At 38.8% G+C, this 15,762-nt stretch overlaps 1 pseudogene across 1 annotated transcript in view; it reads right to left on the reverse strand.

Annotated features, from left to right (window-relative positions):
• Nucleotides 1–13,752: 13,752 nt before the first annotated feature.
• LOC114255821 ((E,E)-geranyllinalool synthase-like) overlaps nucleotides 13,753–15,762 on the reverse strand; it is a 28,557-nt pseudogene continuing 26,547 nt past the window's right edge. The window contains exons 9-12 of the transcript XR_014339648.1: nucleotides 14,862–15,077; nucleotides 14,655–14,784; nucleotides 14,301–14,544; nucleotides 13,753–14,212 (exon numbers count right to left, since the gene is read on the reverse strand). The product of XR_014339648.1 is annotated as a (E,E)-geranyllinalool synthase-like (transcript). The remainder of the gene's footprint in view (nucleotides 14,213–14,300; nucleotides 14,545–14,654; nucleotides 14,785–14,861; nucleotides 15,078–15,762) is intronic.

Genomic DNA, 15,762 nt, shown 5'->3' on the forward strand with positions numbered 1-15,762 from the left:
AACAAAAGAAAATGAGACTCCTTGAGCTAGAAAAGGAAACATCTGAGGTTTAAACAGAGGAAGAAAAAGAAGAAGAAGATCAAGAGCAGGTGTCGCCCTTGAAAAGAAGGAAAATAGTGATTGACTTAGTTCAAGATGAGACAGCTGCTAGAGAGGTAGAAGAAGAGCTCATTTTTAGGGAATCTGGATCTCAGACTGAAAAAGTTGAGAAGAAAATTGAGATGGAGCAGACAATGCCAATACAGAGAAAAAAGAGAAGAAAGATGACTGTCTTTCATTCTGATTTCGTCGAAGACTCTGATTCCGAGACAATTACCGAAGCAATGAAAAAGAGAAAGAAAATGACTGCTTCAGCTACTGACTTGGTTGAAGATCCCATCCATGAAGCAGCTGCCAAGGCAGTAGAACAAGAACATTCCAAGGCATTGATTGTCTTCGAGAGGGCTGAGAAGAGACGGCAACAACAATTTCTGAGAGATGAAGCTGCTGCTGCTGCTGCTGCTGCTGCTGATGCACTACAAAGGGAAACTGCAAGAAGGCAACAAACTGTCGAACATTACTCCCTTCGTAGTTCTCCCATCATTGCCGACACTTCTGGAGCAGGTAATTTCTTTCATACTTCTGCTGTTTTCCCTTGTCATCTTTTGGTATTGAAGTTTGACATTGCTTTACATTTCTTCCTCTTGCAGCAACAACTACTGAGTTTATCTTTCCAATGAGGCCTCCCTCAATTTCAATTGAAGTTGATTAGATGCAGTATGTGAGGGCTATTCAAATCATACTCCCACTTCCAAGGTCTACACTTCCTGCATTTTCTCTGAGGCCAAGCATTCCTGCACTTCTTTCTCTTGGTTTGACTCCACATCTTCCTTACTTGACCCTCGACTTTCCTCAATTTACTTCTCTTTCGAGCCTTGCTCCTCCTCCTTCCAAGGAAATTCCAACTGCTACTCCATCTCTGATGGCAGTTGATTTCCCTATTGAGGGTGCTGGTAGCTCTCCAACTCGTGATTTATCACCTTTACCTAGCTCCAGTCCTTCTTCACTTGATTCATTGGTGGCTAGGACCATGGAGACTACTAAAGATGCTTCACCCATTTCTCCTATCCCTATGCAGTCTTCTGTGTCTTCCACCACAACTTTTTCTGCGCCCCTCATGTCTATGGATGAGGTTGATGTCTTCGAAGCAAGACTAGCTAGTCTCTTCGCCATACCCTCTACCTCTCCAACATTCAATGAGGAAGCTGAGCCATTAGTTTTGGCTGACTCTTTGCTGGAAATTTTTGAGAGCTCTTCTTCCTCCAACAGCAAGCCTTCTGTACCTTTGATAGACTTAGACACCTGCCTGGAACTGTTAATCTCCTTTTCGAGGATTCCTTTCGAAGCTCTACAAAGGCCTATAATCAGAAATGGGTTCCTTTAGTGCTGCAAAATTGCTGAGCAGTCCGGCATGAATGTCTCAAATCATCTATCCCAGACAGCAGCTACTATCGACTTCTACATCAGCATTTGTCATGCTGCCAAGGCTGCGGTTGAGAAATTGGCTAGAGACCAGAGTTTTGTTTCCCAAGTGCATATTGAAGTGTCAAAGCTTAAGGAACAACACTTCTCTGCCTCTCACTTTCGAATTCAGCTGCTGGAGAGGAAAGCTCAACTTGAAGAGGAGCTTTCTGTAGTGAACCAGGCCTTAGTTCGAACTGACACCAAACTGCAAATCACCAACCAAGGACTGGCCGATTGAAAGGGAGAAATGGCTGCAGCTATTCAACTATTTTCATCATTTACCAATAGGAAATCTGTTGTACAAGAACAATTAAGACATTGTAATGATTTTTGGGCCAATTTGTGGCACAATGTACTTGAATCTTTATGAAAAAACAAATTCTTGTCTATCATCTGAGTAATCTTGTGTTCTTGTACTTAGTGTTTATTTTATTCCTTGTGTTTCCCAAATGGTTAGAAAATAAGGCTTCAAATATCTGCCATTAATCTTTTTGGGATGTACATAACCATTCAAATTTCTCAAATGGTATGCTCCAAAAGGCAGAGCTCTATGAACTTGATATGGTCCTTCCCAGTTAGGTGACCATTTACCAAACTTATGGCTTTTAATTCCTATTGGGAGTATTGTTTTTAATACCAAATCACTTTCATCAAAACCAATGTGTTTGACTTTCTTATTATAATTCTTGGCTGCTTTTTTCTTTTGGAACAGAATGCTATTTAATGCCAAAATTCTGGCTTCATTATGCCTTTTAACTCCAAGCACATACTTTGATGGTACTGCTCAGGATGTAACTGATCTTGGCATCTTACCCTCAAAGATTTAACATTAATCTCCACAGGTAACACTGCATCATGCCCATATACTAAGGCATAAGGAGTGACTCATGTGCTTGACCTTGGGAAAGTTCTGTAAGCCCACAAAACATCCAACAATAGGTTATGCCAATCCCTGGGATTATCTTCCACAACCTTTTGTATTCCTTTTTTCAAGGACTTATTGGATGATTCAGCTTGACCATTGGCTTGTGCATAATATGGGGTGGAATTAACAAGGCTAATTCCAAACTCTGCCACAAAAGACTTCACCATTTTCCCATCAAACACAGTCCCATTATTAACAGTTATGGTTTGTGGGATGCCAAATCTATGGATCAAATCTTTAATAAATCCAATAACCTCAGTCTGGTCTACAGCCTTGTATGGCTTAGCTTCGACCCACTTGGTGAAGTAATCAGTGGCCACTAGAATGAAACAATGATGCTTCGAAGAAGATGGGTGTATTTTTCCCATCATATCCATAGCCCATCCTCTGAATGGCCAAGGCTTCACTACTACATGCAGGTCAGTTATGGGCACATGTCTTATTGTGCCATGCTTGGCAACCCTTTGCATATTCTATGCAGTCTTTAAGGATAGTTGGCCAATAGTAGGAATGTCATCGAAGCAACCACCTCATTTTTACACCAGGCTGATGAGCACCACAGATGCATTCATGAACCTCAGCCATAGCTGTTAATGCTTCTTTTGGGCCTAAACATTCCAGCAATAAGCTATCTCCCCCCATTTTGTAGAGAGCATTACCATATATCATGTATTGCATAGACTGCAATTTAATTTTCCTACTGGCCTTCGAAGATGGACCAGCAAAGTACTGCATTATTGGATGCCTCCAATCTTGTTCTTGTAAGTCATTATGATTGACTTCCAAGACCACACCCCTTTTATTCAAAGGTGGTATTAATCTCTGATATGTTGTTTGGCTTATGTCCCTTTGGGTATTATCCCTTCTCTTGAAATTCGAAGCTTTCTGAGCCACATCATTGGCTTTATTATTCAAAAATCTTGGGACATGAGTTACATTTGCTATCTGAAATTGAGAAAGCAAATGTAATGCAACAACATAGTATGGCAAAATACTTATGCTTTGACACTTGAAAATTTCTTTCACTTGGTTAATCACCAATTGAGAATCTCCAAATATGTCAACGGCATGAACTTGTAATCCAATAAGAATTTCTAGTCCCACTATTAAGGCTTCATATTCAGCTTGGTTATTGGAACAGGTAGCTTCATCCACTCTGAAACCATGCGTGGTCTCTACCCCTTGTGGAGACTTAATCACAATACCAATTCCAGTTAAGCCATTGGCTTTTGACCCATCGAACCACATTTGCCATTGCTCAACACTAGCCATACCAAGTTTCATTATCTCTTGGCTCTCTGTTTGAGATGGATGGTCTGCTAGAAAATTGGCTAAAACTTGCCCTTTTACTGCCCTTTGAGGGACATATTCTAGATGAAATTCTGATAAGGCTAGTATCCACTTGCCAATTCTTCCCCTTAACATAGGTCTAGATAACATGTACTTAACCAAATCTGTGGTTGCAATTACCAAGACAGTTGTAGGTAAAAGACAGTATCTTAATTTCATTGCAGCAAAATACAAAGCAAGACACAGCTTTTCAACAGCTGAATATTTATATTCACAAGAATTTAGAAACCTACTAAGGTAATAAACAGCTTGCTCCTTGCCTTCTTCATTGTCTTGAGCCAAGAAAGCTCCCAATGAATCTTCTGTTGCAGCTATGTACAACTTCAAGGGTTTATTACCCTTTGGTGGCATCAGCACTGGAGGGTTGGCCAAGTAGGCTTTGATACTTTCGAAAGCAATTTGATGCTCTGCTGTCCACACAAATTCCTCTTCGTCTTTCAGCCTTAACAAGGAAGAAAATACTTTAGTTTTCCCTGCAGTGTTAAAAATGAACCTTCGAAGAAAGTTAACTTGCCCAAGGAACCTTTGTAATTCTTTCTTACTTGATGGAGGCCTGGCTTTAATGATGGCTTTGGCTTTATTCTGATCAATCTGTATTCCTTTCTTGTGCACTACATAACCCAAGAAGTTTTCAGATGACACACCAAAAGCACACTTAAGAGGATTGAGTTTCAACTTGAATTTTCTCATTCTTTCAACATCTACTTCTAAATGAAACAGATGCTCCTCCATGGACTGGGATTTCACTATAATGTCATCAATATAACACTCTAAATACCCTCCAATGAGGTCATGAAAGATGGTGTTCATAGCCCTCTGATATGTAGCCCCAGCATTCTTCAGGCCAAATAGCATTTTAACCCATTCGAAGGTGCCAATATTTTCAGGACATCTGAATGTTGTCTTGTGGACATCCTCCTCTGTAATGCAGATTTGGTTATAACTAGAGTGCCCATCCATCATTGATAAAATTTGATGTCCTGCTGAACTGTCTACCAGCAAATCTACTATAGGCATAGAGTACTCATCTTTCGGAGTTACTAGATTCAAGTTTCTGAAATCAATGCATACCCTCATTTTACCATTCTTCTTAACTACAGGCACAATATTAGATAGCCATTCAGCATACCTGGCTGTCCTAATAAAGCCTGCCTTGAGTAGTCTAAGAATCTCCTCCTTGACTTTCTAAATTACTTCTGGACTCGTTCTTCTTGGTTTCTGCTTATATGGCTTGAAATCAGGCTTCATAGGGAGCCTATGTTCTACTAATGACCTATCCAATCCTGGCAGTTCATTATAAGACCATGCAAAGCAATCTTTATATTTCTTTAGAACAACCACAATTGGTCCCTGCCCAGATCATTCAAATAAGCACTTATATAGGTGGGCTATTGTATAGAACCTTCCCCTAAATTTACTTCTTCTAAGGGGCCTTGTGTCTAAGAACTTATTGAAGCTTTTTCTTTGGTTTCTTCTACCTTCGAAGCAATCTCCTTGCTTTGTTCTGCTTCCAGGTTCTTTAATTCAACATCTTTACCCTCCTCCTCATAGACAAAGTCTGTCCATAGGGCTTCTTCTTCCTGTATCTCCTGGACTTTTGTCTTAATGTCCAATGCACAGTATTTGTCAAGGGTCAAAACTCTGACCTGTTGCTGCTCCTGTTTGCAGCCAATTATCATGGCTTCTCTCTCTTGCTCCTGTACTTTCTGGACTATTGCTTTTACATCCAATGTTGAGAATTGAATTAGAGCCAAAGACTTGGCTTCTTGTGCTTTATCCCTTTGTCTACAACTAGGCATCATTGTCATCTTTAACGACAACCTCTTCATCAGCACTCTCCTAGACTAAGTGCTTCATGTGTGTCACTTCCTCATCAGCCATCACTTCGGCTGCGCCATCAAGTTTCCTTAGTATACTGAGTGGTGTCGCTCCCTCAATATACAATTTGGCCTCTGCGAAGTCTGCACAAACTATGAAGGGTTGAGGATCTGCATCAATTTCCTCTGTCTCTCCATTGCCTAAAGCCATCATAATTTTCTGATGCAAAGAGGAAGGCACACATTTGTTAGTGTGAATCCAATCTCTCCCAAGTAAAGCATTGTATTTAGTATTACTGTCGATTACGAAGAATGCTGTCATACAGTCCTTGGTTCCCACACTCAGGTTGATGGGCAGAATTCCATAAGCCATCTGTTTGTCTCCAGCGAAGCCAGCAATGGTTGTGCTGGTTGGGATCAACCTGGGATTCTTTTTCCCTAGTTTCTTCAAAGAAGATTTCGGTAATAAGTTCACTGCTGCCCCATTATCTATCAGGACTCGATTCAATTGTATTCTATCGAAGAAAGCCTTGATGTACAAAGGCTTGACATGTTGTGTCATAGAATTCGAGGGATATTCAAAAGGATATGAGAGGCTAATGCTCACCTTTTCTTCGCTCTCATATTTAGTTTCCATTGGGATAGCCATTCCAGAATCATCCTATACCATACTCACTTGTGAGTCTTCACTAGAAACTGGAATTGGATCAATTTCTTGACCATCTTGGTTCCCATCTTCAGCTTGGAACTCATGAGGTAGTATATGTACCATATTGACTGATACTAGAGGAAATGAGCCAAACTGGATGGCTGGCTATGCCTGTTTCCCCTTTTGGCTACCTTGATCAGTTACCTTAGAAGTATCTTCTATGTTGCATTCTGGCACTTCATTGCTAACAGGTTCCTTCGAATGGTTTTTCTCGACTAGTTTTTCAACCAGAAATGTTTGCTCAGCTATGAAGGCTTCGAACATTTCTTCCTCCACCATTTCTTTCTTTTGGCTTATGCCAATTTCTTTTTCTGTCTCGCTATCACTCTCCATCAGAGCTTTCTCCGATCCTGCTAAGCTAGACTTCTCTCTGGCTTTTAGTTCAGAATGAACCTTGGCCAACTGTTTTCTGCTGTAACCCACTTTGCTTTGTAGAGTTGGCTTTGGAGTATGGTCTGACTTTGGAGTCTTCTTTCCTTCTGTTTGGACCAATGAAGAGTTCTCTCCATTTTCTTTCATATCTTGCTGGTACTGAGTGCATCTGCATTGAATCTTTCTCCTTTGTGATCTCGACATGACTGGGACCATATCTGGTTCCTTTGTCTTTGGGTGTTTAAGCAATACCCAATTGTTCGGTGCCACCAAAGGAGGTTTAACCATTCTTCCTTGGTTTCCAACATCTCTCTGGGTAGGCACTTCCCTAGGTTTGTTTTGCATCACAAACCAATTTGGAACTCCAGGTACCCACGAACTTACTGACTCAGATGTTGAACTGCTTCTTTCTACCTTCGAAGCCATCTTCGAAGCTGGCTATGAAGGCAATTGCTTGGCCCTAACCTCATGTTTTGAGCCTGATTCAGGCCTTCGATAAAGGTGGCCACTTTCTGTCCTGTGTGAGGTTAGTCTAGGGGGCCAATCTCTGGCTTTGATCCCATAACCTGAACTCTTCTCCAGTCTTCTTTCAGAATGACTGCTCTCTATTTTGTAATAGTTAGGTGGCCTGGACTCATACAAGGTCCTCTTGCCTTTAGCATGCATTCTATCGACTGCTGGTTCAACTACCAATGGCTGCTGCCTAACACTAGCCGGATGCAGCCTTTTGTTATAAGCATTGGTTGGTTTAGGGCGTCTCTGCACATCCCTGTAATATTGCTTCCCATCAGTTGGAAGCCCTTTTAACCACTTATAACTCAGTCTGCACCTGGGACACGTCCTTTGCATTACTGCTACCTCTAAGGAATCATCATCCAGTGATTCTTCATCAGAGTGCTCCCTCTGGTGTGAGAAACCTTGTCCAATAGCTGGTGGGTTTCTAGTGTCCTTCTTGATGGTTGTTTGGTTGGCAACATGTATCTGCACATTGACTTTTTCCAATTCTGTCAAGGACAAGTTCTGAAAATCTGACATAATGACATTGGCTGCCACCTTTCCAACTTCTGGAAATGGGTTACTGTCAATCCCCATGGCCTTTTCTGCTTTGGCTGGGAACTTCAAACTTCATTTCCGAATTTGTTCTTGGATCCTGTCTCGAAAAACAATGTAATTTTTAGTCGAGTGAGACCAAGAGTTGTGCTATTTACAATATACTTTTCCTTTAAGTTCATCTGGAGATGGAAGTTTTACTCATTTTGGTAACTTAAGGAAGTTGGCCGCAAGCAAATGATCAAAAATGTCACCTGCCTTTGTTAAATCGAAAGAGTACTTCCTGTGAAGGTCTTTCTTTTTAAACTGCTGGTCTATTGTTGTATCCTTATGAATTAATACTTCATAGATTACAGGTTCTTTGCCCACAATCTCTGCTGCATCAATCTCATAGTTAGGATCTCTATAATATGTCTTGTACGATGCATTATTTCAATCTTGTTCCTTCTCTAGTAATGCCTCATACCTAGACATCTTATAGGTTAGTTCCACCAAATCTCTGAATTCAGTTGAGTCAAACTTCTTTCGAAGCCTGAACTCTAAGCCATTTTGAGCCAATCTTACGAATTCTGGTTCTAGCAGGATGACTCTACATTTATTTCGAGCCCTTTTAAATCTGGCAATAAACTGAGTAGTCTTTTCTTCAAGCCTTTGACTTAATCTTGCCAAGTCTGCCATGGAAACCTCTGGCTCCGACTGGAAGAATTGGGCATGAAATGCCTCTTCCATTTGTTGCCAAGTTTGAATGGAGCCAGGTGTAAGGTTGATGTACCATACAAATGCTCCCCCAGTTAGAGAATTTGGGAATAATCTCAGTTTCATATAGTCATGATTAGTAAATTCACCGCATTGAGCAGCAAACCTAGCAATATGCTCTACTGTTGATTGGTTTCCACTCCCATAGAAAAGGGTAAAATCTGGTATCCTGAACCCCCTTGGGTATTCATGTACCCTAGCTATCCATTCTGGGTATGGTTTTCTGTATACAGGAGTCTGGACCCCCCGAGCCATTGGTCCACACATCTCCCTAACAATATCAGCAATTTGGTCCCTAGGGACCATATTTTGTGCCTGCTGAACCACTACTGGAGGAACAAACACAAGGTTTGGTGGACAAACTTGTGCCTGTGGTCCTCTTGGTCCATAAGGTGGTACATTTGGGACTGGTTGTCCCTGTGGTGCAGGTTGCTGTTGGGGGTGTGGATAACCCCTTTGAGCCTGTCCTGCGAAAGGACTTGCGGAAGGTGCTAGAACAAGTGTTGTGTCCCTTCCATTTGTGGGAAAACCTTCCAACCCCCCTGGTATAAATTCGAATAAGGGATTATTATACCCCCTAGTGCCAGGTATGGCTTCGAACATGGGATTTGTGACCATTCTTATACCAGTTTCTTGTGCTGGGCCAGATCCACCAACTTGCATGGCTTCATTGTTGAGTACTGAGGCATTTTGACCTGCTATAGGCCTCGAAATGGGCTCATACCAAGACTGAGGTGATGGTCTTTCATAGTTCTGATTACTAGTTTGGCCATTAGAATGTCCATTAACTTGCATAGGCTGTTTATCTCTAGCCAATCTTTGTTGAGGGACATTTAAAATTTCCCCGGTGTGTCTTGTGTTTGTTGGTTGGTGGTTATTCATTTGATCCAAAAAGGATGTTGTCCACCTTTCCATTGTGTTCATTAATTACTGTCTCATGGCATCTACTAGACCATTCCATGGATTTATTGGATGAGTAGATGGAACAGTGGATGATCCAATTCCTTGGTTTCGTCCAATACTATGAACATGTGGTTCTTGTCCTGAAGTACTGGTCTGTTCGACCATAGGTTCTGATAACATGGGAGTTTCCACAGGATGTGTTACCACATTATCCTCTGGATTAGGTATTTCTACCTCTCCTTCTACGCCTTCTTCCAAGCGTTCATTTTCTCTTTGTCGTCTTCTTCTAGCCATTTCAATTGGTCCCACCGGGCGTACCAAAAATATATGTTGGCTTTTTGGCTTTTGAAGGTTATATTTGTAAATGCGAGCGTGCCAGCAAGGATCAATCAGTCCTTACAGAAATTTTGATTGCCAACCAATTATCAGACGATTGTGTTTTAGTTCTTTCAGCCTTAATGAAGAGGACTTTTACTGGTGGCTTGACTTAGGAGAAATTAAGCAAAATAACAGTTAAATGAAGAACAATTGAAGTATTTCATTAGAATGAAAACTTACAATGATCCAAACTCAGCCTCGTAGAGGTTTACAGCAACAATCTACTTGAAACTACTCCTGTGAATGAAGTGCAGTGTAGGAATTTTAAAGTGCAGAAATGTAAAGAACAGAAATTTAAAGAACAGGAAATGTAAAGACTGAAAATGTAAAACTGAAAAAGAGAATATGAAGTAAATGACTGGTTTGTTGGATCTGGCCTCGTTTGGGGACTGACTATTTTAGTCAAAAAGCCAAAAAGCTAACTAAAACTAGTCACATCACCTCTCTATTTTTCTGCACATCTTTTCGTAAAAAGTCAAAAAATTACTAAAATAGCCTGTTCCCAAACGAGGCCTGAGTCTGGGGGTTTTTTCTGGGACCTTCCCTACTATTTATACTTCTCAAGGATGACCATCGAACTACACTTCAAACCGTCGAACTGCTCCTCCATGATCGCTGATCATGCTGACTTAAAAGTAGTTCCACTATGCCATCACTTACTGTTGGGCTTCCCTCCTATATTTGAATTTGAATGTGAGTAACCGTTGAAGCCACGTCACCTTACATCTCTTTACTAATCCAATGCTACTCAGATCACGTGAGAACCAATATTAACTGCCACGTGTACGATCAGGATCGAAGACTTGAATAGTCTTCCTATATTACCCTTACTCTACCACGCGTTGAATTGTGATTGATTTTTACAAAATATTCAATCACATAATTTCTTAAATTTTTGTGTATCAATTATTCATAAAAAATTACTGAATTAAATCCCATTTCAAATTGACAAGGACAAGCGTACTTATTTATCAAAAATGATTGGTGGCCCTAAAAAATTTACCCCTAATGCCCCTAATTTCTAATTTTGGAAACTGTTTTTTTTTTTCTTTCTTTTTTCCTTTTTTTTTTTTTTTTTTTTTTTTTTTACCTTAAACGGAATTTCGGGGCATTCGAGCCCCGAAACGTCGGGCCCTCAATCACTGCGCCTTATTTATATCCTATTTAAAGTCTCATAACCACTCTCATTTGTCAATCGCGAGACAAAAGAAAATCAAATGAATAAGGGATTAAGGCTATATTTATATTATGAATTTGGCTAGAGATTTAAAAAGGAAAAAAAAAAAAAAAAGGACGATGTGATTAAAATATAAATTAATTTTTTTTTTTAAAATTTCTATTCAAATTTGCAATTCAAACATAACGTAAAAGATATATATATATATATATATATATATATATATAGGAAAATAGTTGGGTTTTGGCCTAATTTAAGAACTTGGCTAAAAGTTAAGTTGTGGCTTTTAACCTATTTTAGGTCATATTACTTTTTTTATTTTTTCACACATTTTTAAAAAAAAAATAAAAAAATCAATTTTTAACTAACTTCACAAAACAACCCTTAATATTATTTTTTACTGTCATAAAATGTTCTTGCAAACAAACAAGACATAATATATGGCTTCAACAAAGTTGTAAAAATATAATTACTCCAACTATTCAGCAAAGATAAGGATAATTATGGAATTATAACAAAGAAATTTGCAAATGGCAAAAGCATTGAAAAGCCCTGCTATTTTTCTTGTCATCAGAACATCTTCAATTCTTCATTATTATTATTTATTTTATTTAATTTTAAATTTGAGTAAAAATTTTAATTTGATATAAATTATTACAATCATTTCATTAAATTTTCATCAATTTTTTTTAAAAAAATAATAAAAATAATTTTTATATACTTTTTTTCCATCAAATTTAAATTTGATAAAAAAAAAAAAAAATCTAACAATGTGTGGTACAAGTTGGCCAAAGTAGGCAACCCCATCAAAGTAAACATGGATATGAGAACTAAAATGCATTTAAAAGGGAGGGCGCACCACTGATTTCCTTCCTTTTTAAAAAATTACATGTCAATTTGATAATTTATTATATTTTTCAATTATATTTTTGTTAAATCTGTACTCAAATCTAAGAGCTCTATTTATGACATTTCTAGTTCAATAAGTAATACTATTGGCATTTCAGTTGTTTTGTTAGGAGGGGCATGTGCAAATCAACAGTCTCATTAATGTGGCAAGCAACTTAACTGTAACAATTGTATCTTCTATGAGCCCTAACTCAGCATGATGACGTAGTTATCTCAAATTAATGAGAGCAATAATTACAATATTGCTAGAAATCAACCTCAACCACCGTTTGAGATATACTCTTGCGGATGATTGTCTTCCTCGTGCTTGCAGATGATTGTCTAGGATGTATGTCCCAACTTAATTGGAATATACTCTCCTTTGTAACACTTTGTTTTTTTTTTTTGTTTTTTTTTTTTTATTTTGGTGTTTTACTTGTTTTGCAGATTTTATTAAAAAATTGATTTCTTTGTTGTTCCACCCAAAAAAAAAAAAATTTGTCCATCTTGGAGAATCTCACAGCTTGTCTGTGACCAAAATATGGTAGAATACACTACCATTATTTTCACAAACTCATGCTATATTACACAATAGTGATACAAGCACAAGGACTCTGATCCTATGTTGAAAAATCTGGGTAATCCCCAAAAATATTGATTCGTGATTATGGTTCAATTTTAGACAATATATAACAATTCCAATCAAATAATCAAAAAAAAAAAATCGACACAAAGATTTAACGTGGAAAAATCACAATTGGAGCGCCTCCAATTGTGATTAAAAAATCACGGGCAAAAGTCACAAAATAATCCACTAAGAAGGCAAAGGAATTACACAAGTATACTCTCAATTACCTAGCGAATCCACGCCCGAATCGAACCAACCCGTGCCTCTTCCTGTCCTATCTTCACCTCGGAATTATCTTGCCCCACGTTGAAACCACAACGCCGATGTCGAATTTATGACGATGAGCCACTCCGGAATCCACCAAAGTTTCAGACCCAAATCCTCCGGAATCCACAGAAGAACTACACTCTCTCTTTATATTAAATAAACAAACAAACGAACCATTTGATATGATTCACTCAATTCATGATTAATCTCTCACAAAATATCAAAAGAAACAAGTAAACTAGCCCCACAAGAAAACCCTAGAACCCAAAAAGTAGATCTGGAGGCCGTTGATAAAAAACGGAACAAAACAGCGAATTTATAAAAACTGGATCGCGGCGCTTCGCTCGGGTGAAGGAATTCTTGCTCGAGCGAAGAAACTAAAACGCGTGTTTTTTTCAAGAGTCTTCGCTCGAGCGACCAAAGTCTCGCTTGAGCGAGAAAAGCAAATTCACAGTATTTTTTCAGACGGAGAAAACTTTTGGGAGCACAACATCTTCGCTCGAGCGACCAAACAACTTTGAGCGCAAATTTGCATTTTGCTTCGGGGGCGCTGCCCCTCAACCCCGCCGTGGTGCTGTCCCGGACCGGCCAAGGGGCGCTGCCCCTGGACCCCCGCGAGCTGACCGGGCAACTCGATCCCCGGCATACTCAGCAAAGTGGCAAACTTGATCTGATTCAGCACAAACTTTGATCTGATGCAGTACAAACTTCTCTGCAAAGGCACGATTTGGGTTGGATTCGCATCTAACAACTCATAACCTCACTGAAATAAAAAGTGCTAATAAAAATACAACTGAAAGGAGTTTTGTCAAACGGAATTGCTAAAAATAAAATCTAACATATGTAATGAAAATTTTTCATTATATATTTAATGGCTACGAAAGATAAATATAAATATATATATATATATATATATATATATATATATATATATATATATATATATATATTATTTTAAATTAAACAAAGATCACTACACTCATCATTAAATAATGTAATAATAACTAGATAGCACTGAAGTTCAATACTCGGCAAATTCATATAAAGCACAACTTCAATTTTGGTGGAATGAAGTAATCCTTGTGAAGTGTTGATATTTGAAGTTTTCGATAAAACGAGCCTGGATTTTCGAAAGCTTCTTCTCCGATTTGGAAGGAAATGGAAGTATAGGCTTCGAGGGTTTACTAATTTGATATTCTTGAGGAATATAAATTGCTTTCTTTACATCATCAAGTAGTTCTGTGTTGGAGTCGAATAGATTGGAAGAGTTGAAAAACATCTGAAACACTTTTAGACATGATAAGTGGAGAAGCTTGCATGGTTTAGGCAAATCATTGAATCTATCATCCATCAAAGCATGTTCAAGTAACTCTCTCTTCTTTTCTTCCAATATCTGTCTAACATAAGCAATTGAATCTTCAATCTCTGACTGTGGATACCCTTTGCAGTGAATCAAAACAAGGTTTGTTTTCCCATTTAGTTGCTCCTTCTGCGAGTGCACACACATGATATGAGCTTTTTGGAAAACAAACAACGTTGAAATTTTATTTATTACAAAAAAGGGTTTGTAGAATTACCTGATAACTTTGAATGTCGTTCAACAATCGTGTTGTAGCCATGAGCAATTTTGTGATGGTTTCATATTGGGAACATTTGAATTTATGATTTGGTAATTTCGGGTTTAAGAAACATGAAGCAGGCAAAACTATTGTGTGTGGCGATTGATATTGCACCAATGTCAAGGTATTCGTGCATGGATGGTATGTATCCATTGTTGCTCCATGTAGCCTCCACAAACCATGAGGCAAATGTTTCCCGCCACTATCTCACATGAGTTAGTTTTGAAAAATTAATTATTTCAGGCTTCCAATTATAATAAACAACGATTATTTAGTAAAATACATGACACATTTATATATATAAAAGCTTACAATATCTTTAAGAATTTTGGTTATGTCGCTTCCTTGTTGACGGAGGTGCTTATTTCCAATGTCACTCACAAGGTCTTCAAAAGTATCAAAGGTAATTTTACCATGGCCACTTAAACCATTTCCATCCCATCTGTTAATAAAAAATTTGAGGAAGTGACTTGATGGGCATTAAAATGTGTATATATATATTAGAAAATAGGATTGCACCTTTGAACTGCCTCTGTCAAGTATTTCAATTCTTTTAGAGAACCATTCATGTCAAAAAAGTCATCAGCAACTGTTATAAGTATTGCACTTTTTGCAACAATTAATCGAATAATAGAATCGTATGGCAAGTTATTGCTGACCGCCACGGCAAAGTAACAATAAGTTGTTTTTTCCCTTCCAAACCCCATGTCACTAAGGCACCAATCCTTTGACCACCTATACCCATAAGCAAGGAATGATCTATGATGATACGCATGAGCCATTTTACTCTAGTGATATCTATAATATTTGAATATAATGTGTGTGGGGACATATTTCTTGGATACCAACACGTGGCATGGCGACGCCGACGTGTCAGCCGAAGTGCCACATGTCGTGGTAGTTACGCCGAGGTGATCTCGGAGTTGCCAAGGTTATCTCCGAAGATATCGGAATTCGAGATAAGCGGGTAAGGGACAAGAGTCCTAGGTCAAAGAGGAGACTTAGCCAAGATAAGGATAAAGCTCTTAGGGAGTTTATCTTTATCTCTTGAAGAGTCCAAAGTAAGTATTAAATTGGAGTCCATAGAAGTTAGGCTTCTAGTAGGACTTGGATTGAGTAAACTATAAAAGAGAGGCACCCCATGGGTCTAAGGTATGCAGTTTTATACTCAAGCTTGTGAGTTTAGCACTTGATTATCTTTGAGAGATATACTGACTTGATCGTTGGAGTGCCCCTGGGTGGAAGAGCCACTGCCGGAGCCATTTTCTTTCTGTTACAGGTTACTGAAGCCATCTATTCTGCCGGTGCTCTCCAGCTGATTACTAGGCGGGCAGTGTGGTAAGAAAATTACCCTCACAATTTGGCACCGTCTGTGGGAATCTTAGAAGAATAGATGGCCAGTGACGGACAAGGGGGAAAC

Source organism: Camellia sinensis, chromosome 9 (genome assembly GCF_055761805.1).
Source record: "Camellia sinensis isolate YWXY chromosome 9, ASM5576180v1, whole genome shotgun sequence".
Taxonomy (NCBI): Eukaryota; Viridiplantae; Streptophyta; class Magnoliopsida; order Ericales; family Theaceae; genus Camellia; species Camellia sinensis.